The sequence below is a fragment of the Perca flavescens genome, chromosome 15 (assembly GCF_004354835.1).
Source record: "Perca flavescens isolate YP-PL-M2 chromosome 15, PFLA_1.0, whole genome shotgun sequence".
Taxonomy (NCBI): domain Eukaryota; kingdom Metazoa; phylum Chordata; class Actinopteri; order Perciformes; family Percidae; genus Perca; species Perca flavescens.
Genome location: NC_041345.1, coordinates 17,777,714 through 17,797,104, shown reverse-complemented (window position 1 = coordinate 17,797,104; position 19,391 = coordinate 17,777,714). Strand labels below are relative to the sequence as shown.

At 42.5% G+C, this 19,391-nt stretch overlaps 1 protein-coding gene across 1 annotated transcript in view; it reads right to left on the bottom strand.

Moving 5' to 3' along the window:
* plcl5 (phospholipase C like 5) overlaps positions 1–19,391 on the bottom strand; it is an 83,740-nt gene that overhangs the window by 8,933 nt on the left and 55,416 nt on the right. The window lies entirely within an intron of this gene.

The following is a 19,391-nucleotide window of genomic DNA, read 5'->3' as shown; positions in this document are numbered from 1 at the left end:
TTTAGACTCCATCTTTGTTCAAAGGGAAGAGGTAACATGTATGTAACAGAGCCATATATTATTGAATAATACAATTCTTTGGTTTAATATTCAATGCTCCGCTTACAGTTTGCTCTATATATATATATATATATATATATATATATATATATATATATATAAAGTTAAAAGCAGTTTTTCAAGTTCAGACCGAGCTCGTGGAACATGAAGCAAAAGCGAGTCAGCAAAGCGAGTCTGATAATGTCCCTCTGAGTAACAGAGAAGTCCTGTAAGGTAAGATGGCATTTTTCCAACAATGGCCTTATAGATAAAGAGATATCAGTGAGTATCACATCTCTCTTGGAGAAAAAACCACCCAACACTTTCATATAAAATACAATGTGTACCATTCATGACCGGCTATGAATCTCAAGGCAGAGTGATAGGCTGAGTCCAGAGATTTAAGAGTTGAAGAGGATGCATGTCTACAAAGCACATCACCATAGTCCAAGACTGACATGAAAACTGCTTCAACAACCCTTTTTCTACAAAAATGGGGGAGATCCTTTCATTTGTGTAGAAATAGCCAACATTTTATCAGCATTTAGTACAAGTCGTAGGTCTTTAAGAGCTTCATGCAGAATATTAAAGGAACGCTGTAAGTTTTAAATTGCTAGACAAATAGAATCAGCAACATAATACAGCACTGTGTCATCCGCATACAGATGGGCATGACGGTTTCCTAAAAATTAAATGATATTATTGATATAGATGGTGAAATGAACTAGACCTAAGATTGAGCCCTGTGGAACACCTTTTGTTACTGTTAAAAATTCTGAATTGTAGCTTTCCAATTTAACAGATTGTTGTCTCTTGATAGGTAGTTCTTAAACCAATTACAAGCATTAATATCAAAGCCAATATTATGTAACCTCTGTAAGAGCAGGAAATGGTGTACTGTGTTAAAAGCTTTGGAAAGATCAACAAATAGTGCGGCACAGTGCTTTTTTTTTTAAATCTCAGGCTGATACAATGTAATTTACGACCAAAGTAATATCAGTTGTAGTACTGTGCCCTGCTCTAAAGCTTGACTGAAATGGGCTTAAAATGGAGGCTCTAGACAGAAATACTTTAAATTGATAATGTATCAGAGATTCTAAGAACTTAGACTGACATGGCAATTTGGATATTGGTATACAGTTGTTGAGATTGTTTTTATCACCTCCCTTATGTAGGGGTACAACATAAGCCATTTTCAAAATACTAAGAACTATACCAGAGGAATGAAATATTGAAAATATGAGTTATTTGCTCTATTGCATGGTGTTGCCATATGGCAACACATTCTTTTTCTTAGTTTTTTTCACAATAAACTATATAAAATGCATTTTCTGTTTAATTGTGTAAATGGGTCTTTTATTTTGAACTTTCATATATTTGATGACATCACCTAACCAGGAAATCCTGTTTTCCCACCCCTTTTCTGCACTTGTGTCCAAGGGGGTAAGCTTCGCTTCAGAACTCGAGCCATCATGGCGCCATTTTGTTGCTAACTGGCCATCACCTCCTGTTAGCATTCCGCTGACCGCCATTTTTTTTTTACGTCACTTGACTGTGAATAACTTTACATCTGAAGCGTTTAAAGACTCTATTTGTCCGTTGTTTAGTTCCAAAGAAACACGAGAATGTATAAAAGGCTCCATTACCTTGTACCTCACGTTATGGCTCCGTAGCAGACGTTTTTGTAAAAATAGGCTAACGATTGTGTCATAACCAAGTGACTTACTGTCGCATAGTAGAGGAATTACCGTATAGTACAGGAGAAGCTCGCAGGCAGTTTTGACTTACATGAGATGTTTAGGTTTAATTACTAATGTTAACTAGCATGTTAGTGATCAATAATTAGCCTGTGCCCATGTTATCTCCTTACATACACCTACAGTCTCCGTATCTGTAAGATTGGGAATGATTGAGATTTCTCTTGGCACAGCTACCAGAAGACTTACAACTTTCAGACACGTTGCTCACGTCACATTCTCTCAGTTGGAGGCTGCGCAGAAAAGCTGGCCATCACCGGAAAAGTGCTTCTAATAGCCTTCACTGGTCTCCGTCCAGAGCAATGGGGTCTATTGGTTCATTATATACTGTCTATGCTTGTGTCACACTGAAGTTCACGTCCCAGTATCAGCCAAAATGTAGTTTTTTATTTTTTTTATTTTAGAAGCATTTCTTTGAAAAAAAAAAAATTCAACTGTTATCTGGGGTAATTAAACTTTCAATTTTCATCATTTAAACCAGATAAAATGCAATATTTTTTTCTGTAAAAGGCTACAATTTATTTGTTGCCATATAGCAACATCATGCAAATACTGAAGTGAAATGGGTCCACTCAGCCTAATGGGCTCAGATTGAGTTACATTACTTTAGGCTACTCTGACACTATGTTTGCAATTATTTATAATATTTCAAAAGGAAAAAATATTAAATGTATGTATATTATGTTATTCCAGCCATTTTTAATTAATATATTATCTGACTTATTAATTACACATTCATGTAAATTAATTTCTTGCATGTATATAACTGTCTTATTACAGTGTTATTATTAATAATTATCGCAAACTACAATTAAAACTAAACAAATTTCACTGTAAACACATTGGACTATACATTTTAATAAATATAAGTTGAATTTGTTTTTTTTGTTTTTCAATAAAAGCATGTTTTTAAAAAAATAATGGATTTTTTGGCACTTTCCACAAATGCGCGTTGTTGCTATATGGCAACAAATTACCAACTACCCCCCTTTAATTTTTTTTGGTTACATTTGCATTATTTAAGCAAGCTGGAGTCATAAAAAACACATCAAGACATTTTTACCATGTTTAAAAAATAATTCATGACTTCCGGTTTGATGCATGGCGGAGTAGGTCGCAAACTGGGATCACTCTGTTCAAATCCTGGTAAAATCCTAGTCATATCCGTCTGATATTACACAACTAGTTGTGCAAACGTTGTATAACATGAAGAAGGCCACTAAAAAGCCAAATCAACTGGCGGACCAACAAATTACGAAAGTAATTTAAGATGACGCAGCTATGCTAGCTAAACCAGCGGATTCAGATGGTAGCATTAGCCGCGCACCGCTAACGCTGTGTGATATGGAGAGGCTGCTGACTTCCATGGAAGAATGCATAGTAGCCAAACTCTCTGCTCAACTGCTGACCGAGAGATTATTGATCAACACCATGCAACCATTCAACACCTGGAAACCTCGCTCAATGACACGCAGACAAGGCTTGAAGGACTTGATTCTAAACTTACAGCCCTTTCCACCGATAACGAAGCACTGAAACTTAAAGTGGAAGATCTGGAAAACCGATCTAGGCATAACAACATCCGCATAATAGGTCTGCCTGAAAAAGTTGAGGGATCACAGCCAACCGCATTCATTGAGACACTGCTGAGGGAGACCTTTGGAACCGAGGCTTTTCCTACCACCACAATCGCCGACAGGGCTCATCGGACAGCCATGGCTAAGAAAAATCCATCCGACCCGAGACCACGTCCATTCCTCGTACGGATTCATCATTATCAGACCAGGGAACGCATTCTAAAATTTCTGTCCTTTCGCGGATTGGAGATTCACTTTTTCACGGATTTCAGTGCCGAAGTCTCTAGGAAGAGAGCTGCATTTGTTCCAGTTAAGTCTCAGCTAAAAAACGCTGGGCTCTCCTACAGGATGCTATTCCCCGCCAGGCTCCAGGTCACCGACAAGAACGGGCAGAGGCGGATTTTCCTCTCACCCGACGAGGCCTCCTCATTTTTGGAAAGTGCAGCCGAACCGGACCTGGATATTTCCATACAGACAGAAACCGCATAATTTTGTTTGAATGGCCTATAATAGGGTGAGTAGCTTAAGCTAACTACTACAGTCTATGGACTTATGTTGGTAAGCGAGCTCTGATTGCCATATTAGCCCACTTCGCCGAACTGTTGGCTCAATTGACGTGTCAGTCATCAGTGTGGTTTTATTTTTATTTTTATTTATTTTTTCTCTTCTCCTTCTTGTACTTTCCACACTAATTAATGCTTCAAAAGAGTCCAGACGGAGCTATCCCATTGATGGCTATGGAGGCCTGTGTCTTTTAGTTGGACTGTACTCCCTTTTTCTTTTTAAACTTGTTCTGTATGGATATTTTGAACTCTAATGGGCTGATGGGCCAATATTATGTTCAGTTGTGCTCTTTAGGCTAGCCTGCCCAAAACGCCACATTTGTTTACGGTGTTGTGCACAAACTATGTTTTTATTAAGAAATGCTGTGCCATATTAACTCTCAAACACTCACAGTTTAATGTTAAAGCCAGGGGGACAGCAATCCTTCACAAAAATGTTGCATTTCAGGCAGAGGAGGTGATCGCTGATAGTAATGGGAGGTTTATTATTGTAACTGGGCAGTTATTCTCCCTCCCTGTCATTCTTGTCAATATCTATGCCCCAAATTTTGATGATCACATTTTCTTTAAGAGACTATTTTCTTCTATACCTGACCATAATACATACAATCTGATAATAGTAGGTGACTTTAATTGCGTACTCAACACTACATTGGATAGATCCTCAAATACACCTCAGTCTCTTCGTAAATCTGCCAAAATTGTCAATGAATTCGGTACACAGACTGGTGTTTCAGACATCTGGAGATTTAAATATCCTACCAAAAAAAGGCTTCTCCTTTTTTCTCCAGGGTCCATCATACTTACACCCGTATTGATTATTTTCTTTTAGATAAAAGATTATTGGGAAATATAGAGTCATGCCAATATCACACTATTTCTGTCTCAGACTATGGTGCACTCTCCTTCCAAATGTCATTACCTAATTGTTTCAAACCATCACGTCATTGGAGACTTAATCCACTCCTACTATCTGACGAGGAATTTATTAACTTCATCTCATCCCAGATTCAGTATTTTTAGAAACCAATGTCACCCCAGAGATTTCCCATTCAATCTTATGGGAGACACTCAAGGCTTTTCTCAGAGGACAAATAATTGGATATTCCTCCAGAATGAAAAAAATAAGAATGGCCAAACTAGGCAACATCTCTCAGGCTTTGGCTAGTATTGATGAATGTTACTCGTCATTCCCATCTCCATCTCTTTATGAATCAGGTGACAAGGCCGGCAAACTTTTAGCCCAACAAGCCCGTCAAACTGCCTCCTCTCGCCTTATACCTAAGGTTTATAATACAAATGGCGAAATTGTGACCGATCAACTGGAGATTAATAATGCCTTTAAACAATATTACAGTGACCTCTATACCTCTGAATGTGATGAAAACTTTCCACAGATAAGCAGCTTCTTTAACAACCTTGCATTTCCCTCAATCCAATCTGAACAAACTTCTTCATTAGGAGGAAATATTTCTTCTGCAGAGATCTTAGATGCTATTAAATCCCTAAAAAGCAATAAAACGCCTGGACCAGATGGCTTCACCTCTGACTTTTATAAAAAAATTTGCACCTGAACTTTCTCCACTGCTTCAAGCCATGTTCAATGAATCATTGTCATCTAGACAGCTTCCACCAACTCTACGCCAAGCTGCCATAACCCTAATTCCAAAAAAAGGTAAAGATCCCCTCCAATGTGCTTCATATCGTCCCATCTCCTTATTAAATGGTGATTATAAGATTCTGTCTAAAATTTTAGCTGGCCGATTGGAGAATGTCTTACCTCGGATAATATCTACTGATCAAACTGGTTTCATTTTAAACAGACATTCTAGCTCGAACTTAAGAAGACTGCTGAACATTGTGTATTCCCCCTCAGCATCTGTTCCTGAAATGGTGATCTCACTCGATGCTGAAAAGGCATTTGACCGAGTTGAGTGGCGCTATCTTTTCTCGGTGCTGAAACAATTCGGATTTGACGATGCGTTCATATCCTGAGTTCAACTTCTGTATGCTCAACCCCTGGCTGCGGTGGTTACCAATGGACAGCAGTCCAAATACTTTTCCCTTGGTAGAGGTACCCGTCAGGGCTGCCCCCTATCTCCTCTCCTCTTCGCTAAAGCCATAGAGCCACTAGCCATCGCCCTGAGACAATCTGCAGAGTTTTCAGGCATAGTGCGAGGTGGGCTTACGCATAAATTATCTCTCTATGCCGATGACTTACTCCTGTATACATCTAACCCTATGACCTCTGTTCCTTATATTGTTAATATTTTAAATCAATTTGGGAGACTGTCTGGTTACAAAATTAATCTCCAGAAAAGTGAGATGTTTACCCTCAATCAGGCTGCAACCCAAATTCCCCCAACTACTTTCCCATTCAAAATAGTTAAAAAAGGATTTAAATATCTTGGTGTGGAGATCACGCCCACCTTTTTTAACCGTTTGTTAAAAACTTTGGTGCTCTTTTTGATAAGTGTAAACAAGATATGATGAGATGGTCGAATCTACCACTATCCTTAATTGGTCGCGTTAACCTCATTAAGATGATTGTATTATCAAAATGTCTTTATTTTTTTCAAAACATTCCCATTTTAATAAGGAAAAAGTTTTTCAAAACCTTGGACCAGAGCATAACATCATTCATTTGGAATGGTAAGTCACACAGGATCAAAAGGCAGTCTCTTGAAAGACCCAAAGGACTTGCGGGCTTAGCACTACCCAACTTTATTTATTATTACTGGGCTTGTAATATTCAGAAAATGTTGTTTTGGACAGAAAAATACCAACCGGATAGGAGTGAGCCCTGGGTACACCTAGAGCGCACAAGCAGCCCGGTTCACCTAAGTTCTATACTGTGTGCCCCTTTTCCTCCTGCTCCACTAAGCAAATTCTCCTCAAATCCCATTGTTCTTAATTCAATCAAAATTTGGTCACAATTTAAAAGACATTTTAATTTATCAACAATGTCAACACATTCTCCTATCATGAACAATTATAATTTCCCACCTTCTACCCTGGACTCAGCCTTTGGGATATGGCTGGCGCAAGGCATTACATCTATTTCCAATCTCTTTATTGAGGGCAGCTTTGGGTCATTTGCACAACTCTCTGAGAAGTTCGATCTGCCAAAGTCTCATTTAATTAGGTATCTCCAAGTAAGACATTTTGTACAAAAAAACGTTGCCTCCTTCCCATACTTTCCAACAGATAATACAATAGACAATTTTCTCTCTTTATCTCCGCATTGGAAAGGCTTAATTTCAACTCTATATAATGATATCTGCAACATTTGTCTCCTTTTGCTGCAAGGAAGACAGCTCTGGGAGGATGACTTTGGGGAAGCAATGAGAGAGGATCAATGGGAGGCAGCACTTGGCCTAGTACACACCTCCTCTCCTTGTGCCAGACACAGCTTAATTCAACTTAAAATCCTTCTTAGAGTACACTGGACTAGGGCTGAACTGGCCAAGATTTTCCCTAGTGCTGATCCTGCTTGTCCCCGCTGTAAAATTCAGCCAGCTGATCACATACATATGTTCTGGTCTTGCCCTTATCTCAAGACATTTTGGGCAGACATATTTCAGGCCTACTCCAAAATGTTTGGTATAGACATCCCCCCAAACCCAATATGTGCCATATTTGGCTTTACACAAGAAACTAAATCTCTTAAAGGCAGGGCTTTTGCTGTTATAGCATTCACCTCTTTGCTGCTAGACGCCAGATATTACTCCTGTGGAAGGAACAAACACCACCCACATTCAGTAGATGGATGAGAGACATTATGTTTTTCCTGAAACTGGAGAAAATTAGATACACACTGAAAGGCTCCGTATAGAGCTTTGAGAGGACTTGGACCCCTTCATGACATACTTTGAGAGCTTACAAAGACCCTTACAGGAAACTGACTAGATGATGACACCCCCCCCCCTTTTTCTCACCCCTGGGATTTTGCACTTATTTATTTTTTGGGTATTTATGTATTTTTTTAAATTTTAATTTTATTTATTTATTTACTTATTTATTTTTATATTTACTGTGTTTATATTTATAGGTATTTACTTTATAGTAACATACTTTTTTACTTTTACTTTTTATTATATTATAGTGTGCCTATTTCTTAGGACAGACTGTAGGGTTTGGACTGGATGGGTTGGGGTTGGGATGAACGGATTGGATGAGTGTGGGGTGGGTGTTTTGATTATTGCTGTTCTATACCACTTGTACTGCACTTTTGTACGGCCAAGATTTGAACTGCTTTTTGTTCAGAATTGTCTATTTACTGGCAAAAATCAATAAAATGTGTTAAACAGAAAAAATAATTCATGCAATAGAAGATTCCAAGAACTTTGGCTGACATGGCAATTTGGATATTGGTATACAGTTGTTGAAATTGTTTTTATCACCTCCCTTATGTAGGGGTACAACATAAGCCATTTTCAAAATACTGAGAAATGAACCATCACCTTATCGTGGTGGAGAGGTTTGTGTGTCTCTGTGAACCTGAGGGCTGTGTTGTCTGGAGCTTTGTGCTCCTGGTAGGGTCTCCCAAGGCAAAGTGGTCTCAGGTGAGGGGCCAGACATAGAATGGTTCAAAAACCCCAATGAATAAACGAGGTAGAGATGGAGTGACCCTGCCCGGAGGAAGCCCGGGGCCAGGCCCAGACGGCGGGCTCGTCGGCGAGCGCCTGGTGGCCGGGTTTGCCATGGAGCCCGGCCGGGCACAGCCCGAACAAGCTACGTGGCTCCCATCTCTCCAGCCCGTGGGCCCACCACCTGTGGGAGGAACCGCTGGGGTCAGGTGCGCTGCCACATGGGTGGCAGTGAAGGTCAGGGGCCTCGACGGACCAGACCCGGGCAGTAGACGCTGGCTCTGGGGATGTGGAACGTCACCTCTCTGTGGGGGAAGGAGCCGGAACTGGTGCGGGAGGTGGAGCGCTACCGGTTAGATCTGGTGGGGCTTACCTCTACACACAGTCTCGGTTCTGCAACCGTACTCCTGGATAGGGGTTGGACTCTTTTCTTCTCCGGAGTTGCCCAGGGTGTGAGGCGCCGGGCGGGTGTGGGGATACTCACAAGCCCCCGGCTGAGCGCCGCTACGTTGGAGTTTACCCTGGTGGACGAGAGGGTTGCCTCCCTACGCCTGAGGGTTGTGGGGGGGAAAACTCTGACTGTTGTTTGTGCATATGCACCAAACAGGAGTTCGGAGTATTCGGCCTTCTTGGAGACCTTGACTGGAATCCTGCATGGGGCTCCAGTGGGGGACTCCATTGTTCTGCTGGGGGACTTCAACGCGCACGTGGGCAATGATGGAGACACCTGGAGAGGCGTGATTGGGAGGAACGGCCTCCCTGATCTAAACCAGAGTGGTTGTTTGTTGTTGGACTTCTGTGCTAGTCATGGATTGTCTATAACGAACACCATGTTCGAACATAGGGATGCTCATAAGTGTACCTGGTACCAGAGCACCCTAAGCCGAAGGTCAATGATTGATTTTATAATCGTTTCATCTGATCTGAGGCCGTATGTTTTGGACACTCGGGTGAAGAGAGGGGCAGAGCTGTCAACTGATCACCATCTGGTGATGAGTTGGGTCAGGGGGTGGGGGAAGACTCTGGACAGACCTGGTAAGCCCAAACGTGTAGTGCGGGTAAATTGGGAACGTCTGGAGGAGGCCCTGTCCGACAGACTTTCAACTCACACCACCTCGGGCGGAGCTCTTTCGTGCATTCCTGTGGAGGCTGGGGGCATTGAACCCGAGTGGACAATGTTCAAAGTTTCCATTGCTGAAGCTGCGGCGAGGAGCTGTGGTCTTAGGGTCTTAGGTGCCTCAAGGGGCAGTAACCCACGAACACCGTGGTGGACACCGGTGGTCAGGGAAGCCGTCCGACTGAAGAAGGAGTCTTTCCGGGATAGGTTATCCCAGAGGACTCCGGAGGCAGTTGCAGGGTACCGAAGGCCCCGAAGGGCTGCAGCCTCTGCCGTGACAGAGGCAAAGCAGCGGGTGTGGGAGAAGTTTGGAGAAGACATGGAGAAGGACTTTCGGTCGGCACCAAAGTGCTTCTGGAAAACTGTTCGCCAAGTCAGGAGGGGGAAGCGGGGAACCATCCAAGCTGTGTACAGTAAGGATGGGACACTGTTGACCTCAACTGAGGAGGTAATAAGGCGGTGGAAGGAGCACTTTGAGGAACTCCTGAATCCGACTAATACGCCCTCTATGTTAGAGGCAGAGCTGGAGGATAACGGGGGATTGTCGTCGATTTCCCAGGCGGAAGTCACTGATGTAGTCAAACAACTCCACAGTGGCAAAGCCCCAGGGATTGATGAGATCCGTCCAGAAATGCTCAAGGCTCTGGGTGTGGAGGGGCTGTCCTGGTTGACACGACTCTTCAACATTGCGTGGAAGTCTGGAACAGTGCCAAAGGAGTGGCAGACTGGGGTGGTGGTTCCCCTTTTTAAAAAGGGGGACCAGAAGGTGTGTGCCAATTACAGGGGTATCACACTTCTCAGCCTCCCTGGTAAAGTCTACTCCAAGGTGCTGGAAAGGAGGGTTCGGCCGATAGTCGAACCTCGGGTTGAGGAGGAACAATGCGGATTCCGTCCTGGTTGTGGAACAATGGACCAGCTCTTCACTCTCGCAAGGATCCTGGAGGGAGCCTGGGAGTATGCCCAACCGGTCTACATGTGTTTTGTGGATTTGGAGAAGGCGTATGACCTGGTCCCCCGGGAGATACTGTGGGAGGTGCTGCGGGAGTATGGGGTGAGGGGGTTTCTACTCAGGGCCATCCAATCTCTGTACGACCAAAGTGAGAGCTGTGTCCGGGTTCTCGGCAGTAAATCGGACTCGTTTCAGGTGAGGGTTGGCCTCCGCCAGGGCTGCGCTTTGTCACCAATCCTGTTTGTAATATTTATGGACAGGATATCGAGGCGTAGTCGGGGTGGGGAGGGGTTGCAGTTCGGTGGGCTGGGGATCTCATCGCTGCTCTTTGCAGATGATGTGGTCCTGATGGCATTATCGGCCTGTGCACTCACTGGATCGGTTCGCAGCAGAGTGTGAAGCGGTTGGGATGAGGATCAGCACCTCTAAATCGGAGGCCATGGTTCTCAGCGGGAAACCGATGGAATGCTTTCTCCAGGTAGGGAATGAGTCCTTACCCCAAGTGAAGGAGTTCAAGTACCTTGGGGTTTTGTTCGCGAGTGAGGGGACAATGGAGCGGGAGATTGGTCGGAGAATCGGCACAGCGGGTGCGGTATTACATTCAATCTATCGCACCGTTGTGACGAAAAGAGAGCTGAGCCAGAAGGCAAAGCTCTCGATCTACCGGTCAGTTTTCATTCCTACCCTCACCTATGGTCATGAAGGCTGGGTCATGACCGAAAGAACGAGATCCAGGGTACAAGCGGCCGAAATGGGTTTCCTCAGGAGGGTGGCTGGCGTCTCCCTTAGAGATAAGGTGAGAAGCTCAGTCATCCGTGAGGAGCTCGGTGTAGAGCCGCTGCTCCTTCGCGTCGAAAGGAGCCAGTTGAGGTGGTTCGGGCATCTGGTAAGGATGCCCCCTGGGCGCCTCCCTAGGGAGGTGTTCCAGGCACGTCCAGCTGGGAGGAGGCCTCGGGGAAGACCCAGGACTAGATGGAGGGATTATATCTCCAACCTGGCCTGGGAACGCCTCGGGATCCCCCAGTCAGAGCTGGTTAATGTTGCTCGGGAAAGGGAAGTTTGGGGTCCCCTGCTGGAGCTGCTCCCCCCGCGACCCGACACCGGATAAGCGGACGAAGATGGATGGATGGATGTACCGGAGGAATGAAATATTGAAAATATGAGTTATTTGCTCTGAGATAATATGGGCTGAGAGCCTAAGAAAATAGGTGTCCAAATTGTCATCTCCAGTACATTTCCTGGGATTGATGGTAAGGAGAGCATTTTTAAAGGGGTGATAGAATGATTATATAGAGTATTTCACACTGTTCCTTATGGGCTCCTAATGGGGTATGTAACATTGGTTGGGCTGAAAATGGCCTGGTTGATATTTTATTGGCCCTTATGCATCCCTGTGTTTTGGCCCTATTTGTAACAAGAGCTTTTCTTCCAAATATGGTATGCTCGTGAATATTTAGATGAGCTGCACGCTGATTGGTTTAGCGAATCCCCAATACACACACATTAGAGACGCGCGCTGATTGGTTGAGCGAATCCCCAATACGCACACATTGGAGAAGCGACAGAATGTCATATTCCAGACACTGCAATGTTTCCTTACCAAATTCACTTCTAAGACTTTTTTATGTGAGAAATCAAATATATAAAGCTCAAATATGGGCCGTTTTACGAAAATTGATGGCTTATTGCAAATATGGTAAGATTGTGTGTTGGACTTCAGCGGCGGTGCTGCTATACTCGGCGTAATTCCGAGTATATTTATAGTTTGAATTTTGTCACGCCACTTATACAACATCTAACTAAATGTCTTATAAAGCTAACAACGGTGTCCGATTTCAAGTTAATGAATTTTTGTGAATTCCAGAGGAATTCTAAGAGGAGGCTAGCTAGCTCCATCCAGCCGCAGGCTCTATCAATGAGACTCGCGGACAAGAGGCGTGTATTTCACCGATCGTTTGTTTAAATAACTCAACACATTATAATTACACACATTATAAGATTAACTGGAACCTGTGGTAAGAGGTTGCTGGCGTAACAAGCTCGCTGACCGCGCTCTCACTCACACACACCTGGCATTAGGAAGAGGGGAACTGCAGGCCCTGGAGCTCTGTCAGAGCACCGGCGTTTAGTAGTCCATTAGCCCACAAAACGGTGACTTTGCTCAGGTATGAAGTGCCGTGGGTTGCCAGCCGTAACGGAGCTCAATCGAGCTCAAAGCAGGCCCGGGCGGCGAGGCAGTAACCCAGGCAGCACTGGGTTGAGCTTTACATAGTTGATTTCTCACATAAAAAAGTTTCAGAAGTGAATTTTGTAATGGAATAGCAGAGATCTGCGTGACCTAGATTCAGAAGACTACCTGATCTCAGGTCAGTTGTGTAGCCTATGTTAATACACCCACGGCTGTGACAAAGGTTCCGGATTTTGAGATGCTTACGTAAGCAACTAGCTTTGTTGAGATTTGCCCGTTTTCAGCGGCAGTTTCAAAATATGAGATTTTCATAGTAAAGGGGTGTTAATAGGATTTCAACTATGACAAAAAATAAATCGGTTTTGCATTCTATCACCCCCTTAACTACACTTGAGCAGACAGGATCAAGGGTAAATGTATGCTTGCGATGAACATTGAATACATTGTCATCAGTTGGAATGTGATCTAATCCCCCATTCTCAAAAAGGTGACCGGCAGCTAAAAATTGTTTATTGAAGGCTAATCTCTTTATGGTCTGATAATGGACAGTCAATGACCATGATCGGGGTAGGAATCAAGGAGAAGTTGATACTTTTATGATAATTTACAGCTTATATATATATATATATATATATATATATATATATATATATATATATATATATATATATATATATATATATATATATAATATTTGGCTTTCCTTACCATAGACGTACATCTGTTTTTGAGTTGTTTGAAAGCGGTCCAATTGGAATATGCACATACTGTATACACATGCCTTCTTATATGATTCAAAGCACCAAGGCAAGGTCAGCGTAGAGAAGAACATTTAAGCATTTAAAAATGTACATTACAAATGTAATTTCAGAAACTTGACATTATTGTATGTTTGACACTCACAAGAACATTTTCCAAAATAATCTAAAGCACACTTAAAACAGATCAAGAGGTCAATAAGTAAATACAGAAAATATGATCTTTGATCATTCAGTGCACATCAGACTCAACCTTGCAAAAAAGAGCCAGGACCCCGGTTGTTCTTTAATTTCCATATAATTGGTAATGTAAGACCATTGCAGAATATATCTTTCTGAGCCTAAAATTTGTGTTAACAGGGTTTAGGGCTGATTTGATCTTGTAATCTGGTGTAGTTAATGGGCTGCTGCTGGTGCATAGCTGAGCCAAGGCGATCACAGGACAAGGCGAGAAATGCAGACAGAGAGCTGAAGAAGAGATGAAATAAGCTGGAGGCAGCTCGTCGTAATACAGCCTCTTCAAGCGTTTAATTTCCTAATTATTAAGCATTTCATTCCCCCAACAGTCTCACAGTTGCTGTTCCTTACTATCACTTAAACCCATAGCAATAAACAAAATGTGGGCCCAATGGCGAGATGGGATCTTATGCTTTGCTTCTCTACTGAAAAGAGAGAGAGAGAGAGAGAGAGAGAGAGAGTAAAGGGGAACGACAGCGAGAAAGAGAGAGTAAAGGGGAACGAGAGAGGGAGAAAGCGCTCAGAGAAATCAGTTCTTAGACAGACAGGAGGACTGAAGGGGCAACAACACGTCTTTTTTGAGTAGCCACACACATGCGAACACAAAAACATTCACACACCCCTCAGTAATGCCTTACAGTCTCTGCAGAAAGGTTGTTGTTGCCTTTGTAATGAGTACTGCAGCAGAAGCTCTTATCCTCCAAACACACATGCACAGAAAAAGAGACAGCTACAGGCAGAGAGAGAGAAAGGTAAGTAAATAATAGAATCAAACAGAATCTCCAAACAGAATCTGATGAACAGTAATGATGACAAAAATGGGAAAGGGGGTGAGGATGAGATACATATAGCCAGATCAGTGTTTTATTCATTTATCAAGTCACACACACTGCAGAGCCCAGGCAGAATATCATAATTGCGAATAGAGAATGGGATTTCCAGCTGCTGATGAGCTAGGGGAAATGACAGTACAAAGCCAAAGGAAGATTCGGGAGGGAGATGTCTTTATCCCTTGAATTTCCATGGTAATGGAGTCAAACCATACCAACAAAGTTGGAGTGGTCAGTTAGAAGAGAGTCTTTGCATGGAGGGGGACATACACACAGTTAGGCTTGCAGGAAGGCAGCAGCCCCCAAACTAATACTGTGAGCTTGCACCTGTTCAAGGTAGGGCTATATTAAAAAAACACACCTGAACGTCTCACAACCCAACACACAGAGATGCATGCTATCAATAAATTAATTAAGCCCAGCATCTATAGCTCAGAGGATTTTATCAGTCTATTAAAATGTTCAAAAAAGTGCTGAAATAATTGAGAAAATCCTTTGGAAGCTAGTGGAGCAAAGGAAAATTAGGAAAAGGAGTGGGAGTTGTTCTCTCCATACACAAACAGATTAGATATGCGTGCAGACACATAAGCTAGTGTACAGAGTATACACATAGACACAAACACACAGTGGTAGCATCTGGAGGTGCCACAGTGTGCATCCCAGCTGTGTATCTGCTCCTCCATTAGCGGTGTGTGTGTGTGTGTGTGTGTGATGGCGAGCCATCAATAGTGCCCAGGGGGATCATCCAGCACCTCTCCATTCTCATCAACAGGTCAGCTTCACTGCCCAAATTAAACTGATTAGCTGCAATAATGACCAGGTGTAAACTGAACACAGGAAGGACAGAGGAGAGGGAGGAGGGAAGTAAGAGCCACAGCAACCCAAAACTGTCCTGCATCGCCTTTTCCCTTCTCCTATTGTGTGAGTGGTGAATCTGCCAATGTACCACTCATTCCACGTTGCTTGAATTTAAAATGAAAGGCAATTTAGGAGGTAAGATATTAGTCCTAACGTGTCAGGTCTAATCAAAGGCCTTAAATTAACCTTAGATGCGCACACACACACGCACACACACACACACACGCACACACACACACACACACACACACACACACACACACACACACACACACACACACACACACACACACACACACACACACACACACACACACACACACACACACACACACACACACACCTTGTCTTTCTCCAAAGCTGACAGCCTGTCCTCTAATAGCACCTTTTTCCACTTCCCAGCCATTACACCAAAATTATACCTTTGGCTTCCGGATCAATCATAGGGACACAACCTTCAATTCCATGCAAATCCACCATTTCCTTTTTTGTATGCCTCCACTCTATTATTCTAAGTCTGTGTTCAGGCTGCTGCTATTGTCATCCTCAGTCTCTACATAATCATATGGCTTATGAGATGGGTTCTGAAGATTCAGTGTTTGTCATAGAGGTAGATTCATGCTTTGCCAGCCATCACAAACAAAGATGCAGCATTTTGTTGGGGGTCATGAGTTCATTCCAATGTCCTATGTTGTGTCTCTGCTCTCTAGAGGATAAGGAATGCTTAGAATGAACTGAGTCACAGGCTAAACAAGACAAAGACAACAGAAGGAGGGAGACAAAAGCCCATTTAGGGGAATGGGTTGTTGTTGTTGTTGTTGTTGTGTGCAACATTTCAACTTGTAAACTTAGATTGAAGTAGTTTAGCGCCTCCCTCCCAACCTTTCTACTTGTCACATATTCAGCATCATGAAGGTCAAGCACATTTTAGAGCAGTTTCACACACATTATCCAGCAGCTCTGCCATTTTTATGAATGACATAACACAATCAATCTAATCCCCCTTATTAGTCTAAATTTAATATGGCTGTATAGATGCATTACATTTTTCCATTTCCACTAAACCATACAGTTAAACTTAATGAGACCATTATGAGAGAATTCTTAATACAAGCGAGCAAAAGGAGCAGTAGATATAGAGACAACAGGGACTTGATGAGACAGGAAGCAGATGTAGGGCACAAAGATCATGCTGAGTAGAGGAACGGGACAGAAGTGTCTACAATCAATATTGGAAAGTATTTACTTTATTAACGCGGGGGGATATTATTTTAGCAGATCTAAAAATGTTGATTTACGGAGGCAGTATCAAGCATCACAATTTCAGCATTTTTCCTGTCTTGAAATCCTCTTAATTGATATTCAAGCATTGCAAGCACTGATACAAATTCATATTTGCTTCTGTAATCATGAATGGACAATATTTTATAATGCAGTTAGACTCACTCAGTTTTGTATTGTGAGCTAATCTTACTTTATATTTCCTTAGGCTAACAGGGTTACATTTCATTAAAAGTCTAGAATTGTTATTTCTCAATTTTGATTTGAGGCAATAGGTTACATTATGTAGCTTTTTTACACATAGCACGCTAAGTAATTGGATTTTGGAAAACAGTGCTGGGGCATATTTTTACTTTCAGGCTCACTTATTGCAATAAAACTACAACAACTGCAATGCATGTCTGGAAGCATAAATAAACCCACATGGCAGTTATGTACGTTTGAGAATGGTGGCAGTTTGGCTTGAGGCAGGCGTGTTAATGCTGGGGGCAAGGGAGTGGGCGATAGGGAAAGTGCTATGTTGGGCATGCAGCTTAGTCCCCTCAGTCCTATCGCTCCAACCCTCTGCCTCATTGTATCATTCTTACATAATGCTGCATTTATGTAAAAAACCTTATTATTCCAAATTTTGGAATTTCCATGTTTTCCCTTCACTTGGATTTTAAGGATTACTTGCTCCTTAAGAAAATGCTTTAACCCCAGGGCTTTTAAGGGCCTTTCAAAATTACTTATTTTTAACAAGCATACTTACAAGGCACAAAACCAGGTTCATTTTCTTACTGTAGCTATTGAAAATTTGACATTTTGGAAGCACAACATTTTTACCAGACAGCAGCAGTAAGCTGAGCATCAGCCTCTGGTCTCCAGCTACCAACACTGCTGTGAGTGTAGCACTGGCTGTGAGTGTGGTTTAAGCTCTGCTCAACTCTGCAGTCATCACTTTTGAAGATGTTTTCAGCTCTGCGCTGGGGAACCTTAGGCTATGTTCAGACTGCAGGCAAAAGTGTCCCAAATCAGATTTTTTTTGGGGGGGTCAAGTGACCAGGTCAGACTTCTTCAGTAGTAGTGTGAACACTCAAATCTTGCACAGATCTGATTTTTTCAAATAAGATTTAGACCACTTCCATATGTGGTCCTGACCAAGGCGGATTTGATGCGACTTTTACGTCAATCTAAAAAATCCACATTTGTCACAATTATGCGCCGGCTGGAGTTAGCCCTAGACACAGACAGTAAAATTTAAAAACTTGACTAGACTACAAAATGACTACAAAATGGAGAACAGTGATGGAGCAAGTCAATGGAGGGAGAGTGAGGTGTTAGACCTAATTAGTGTATGGGGAGATACTTCAATTAACAAACTAGAAGGATTATACCGTAACCGCTCTGTTTTTGAAAAAAACGAAATGGAAGAACGGGGATACAGGAGAACGTGGCTGCAGTGTCAAAGGAAGGTGAAGAGCCTTAAAGCTAAATTTAAAGAAGCAAATGATTCCAATAACCGAAGTGGTCGTGGTCCCATCACCTGACCATTTTATAATGAGCTTAGCCGTGTTTTGGGCGTCTCTGTGAAGCTATTCACAACGGAGTCCCACCACTCCTGGCTTCGTCTCTGCATCCACACAGACCTCTGTAGTGAATTTGTAGCCATAGTTGTAGTTGTGTAGTTATTGTTCTCAGTTCGAAACCGCAAACAGTTCACACTGGAATCTGATATAGGCCACATTTTAAAAGATATTGGGTTGGCATGTGCCAGTGAGTGAGCCTCCCATGTCTACTTTGGGTTTGTCATACACAACAACACACAAAAACAACAAATGGCTTTCCATGTTTACACCCACATTTCAAGCTCTATAATAAGCCTGAATATGTAGGTTTCACATTTGCCTCAGTTGGGTCTTTGGTTGGCTACAGCAAGAATGTGAAATGCAAAATGAAGACGTCAGTATTCAAACTATGTGCTCCTATTTGAGGAGCTCTTCAGCAGAGGCACTGCTGCGTAGTAGAGAAGCGAAGCAAATGAGGAACAATTAGTGCTGAATGTCAAAGAGGCTGGAGAAGACAAGCCACAAGATTTCTTGATTTGAAGCCGTTTCTCTCCTAATGATCTTATTATAGTGAATTTTATCTTCATCACTAAAAGGTCGGACCTCTTACATAAAGCACTATTTTTTTAAACACTGCAATGACAAAAGGCTTTTTTTGCCATCCCTCCCACTCCACACTCTCTTCCTCTCAAAGGATGTTTGTGCTCTCTGTCCTCTTTCTCCTGTAGCCCTTTGTTTGTGTGGCTGGCTGATTGTTTTCACCTGCCCACTGACATGATAACTACTTTGTGCTGACTCACTGATGATGGCCTGTTCTATTGACAGCAGCCACTGCTGTTGATGGAGATGCAGTAGCAGCAGATACACTTTGCTCATTCTATTAGGCAGGAGGACACAACACATAATAGGTTTGAAAGCTGCAGATGCGCGTTCATACAGTGATTCATCTGGACCGTAAAGCAGAGCAACTGAAAATGTCCATCTCTTCAAATTAATTTATGTTGCTTTGTGTTGTATGCTCTTATGTTTTCTTAATAAAATGAAAGAAATAAGCCAGCAAGGTAATTTAATTTGTGCCTGATACAGTCAATAACCTTTCAG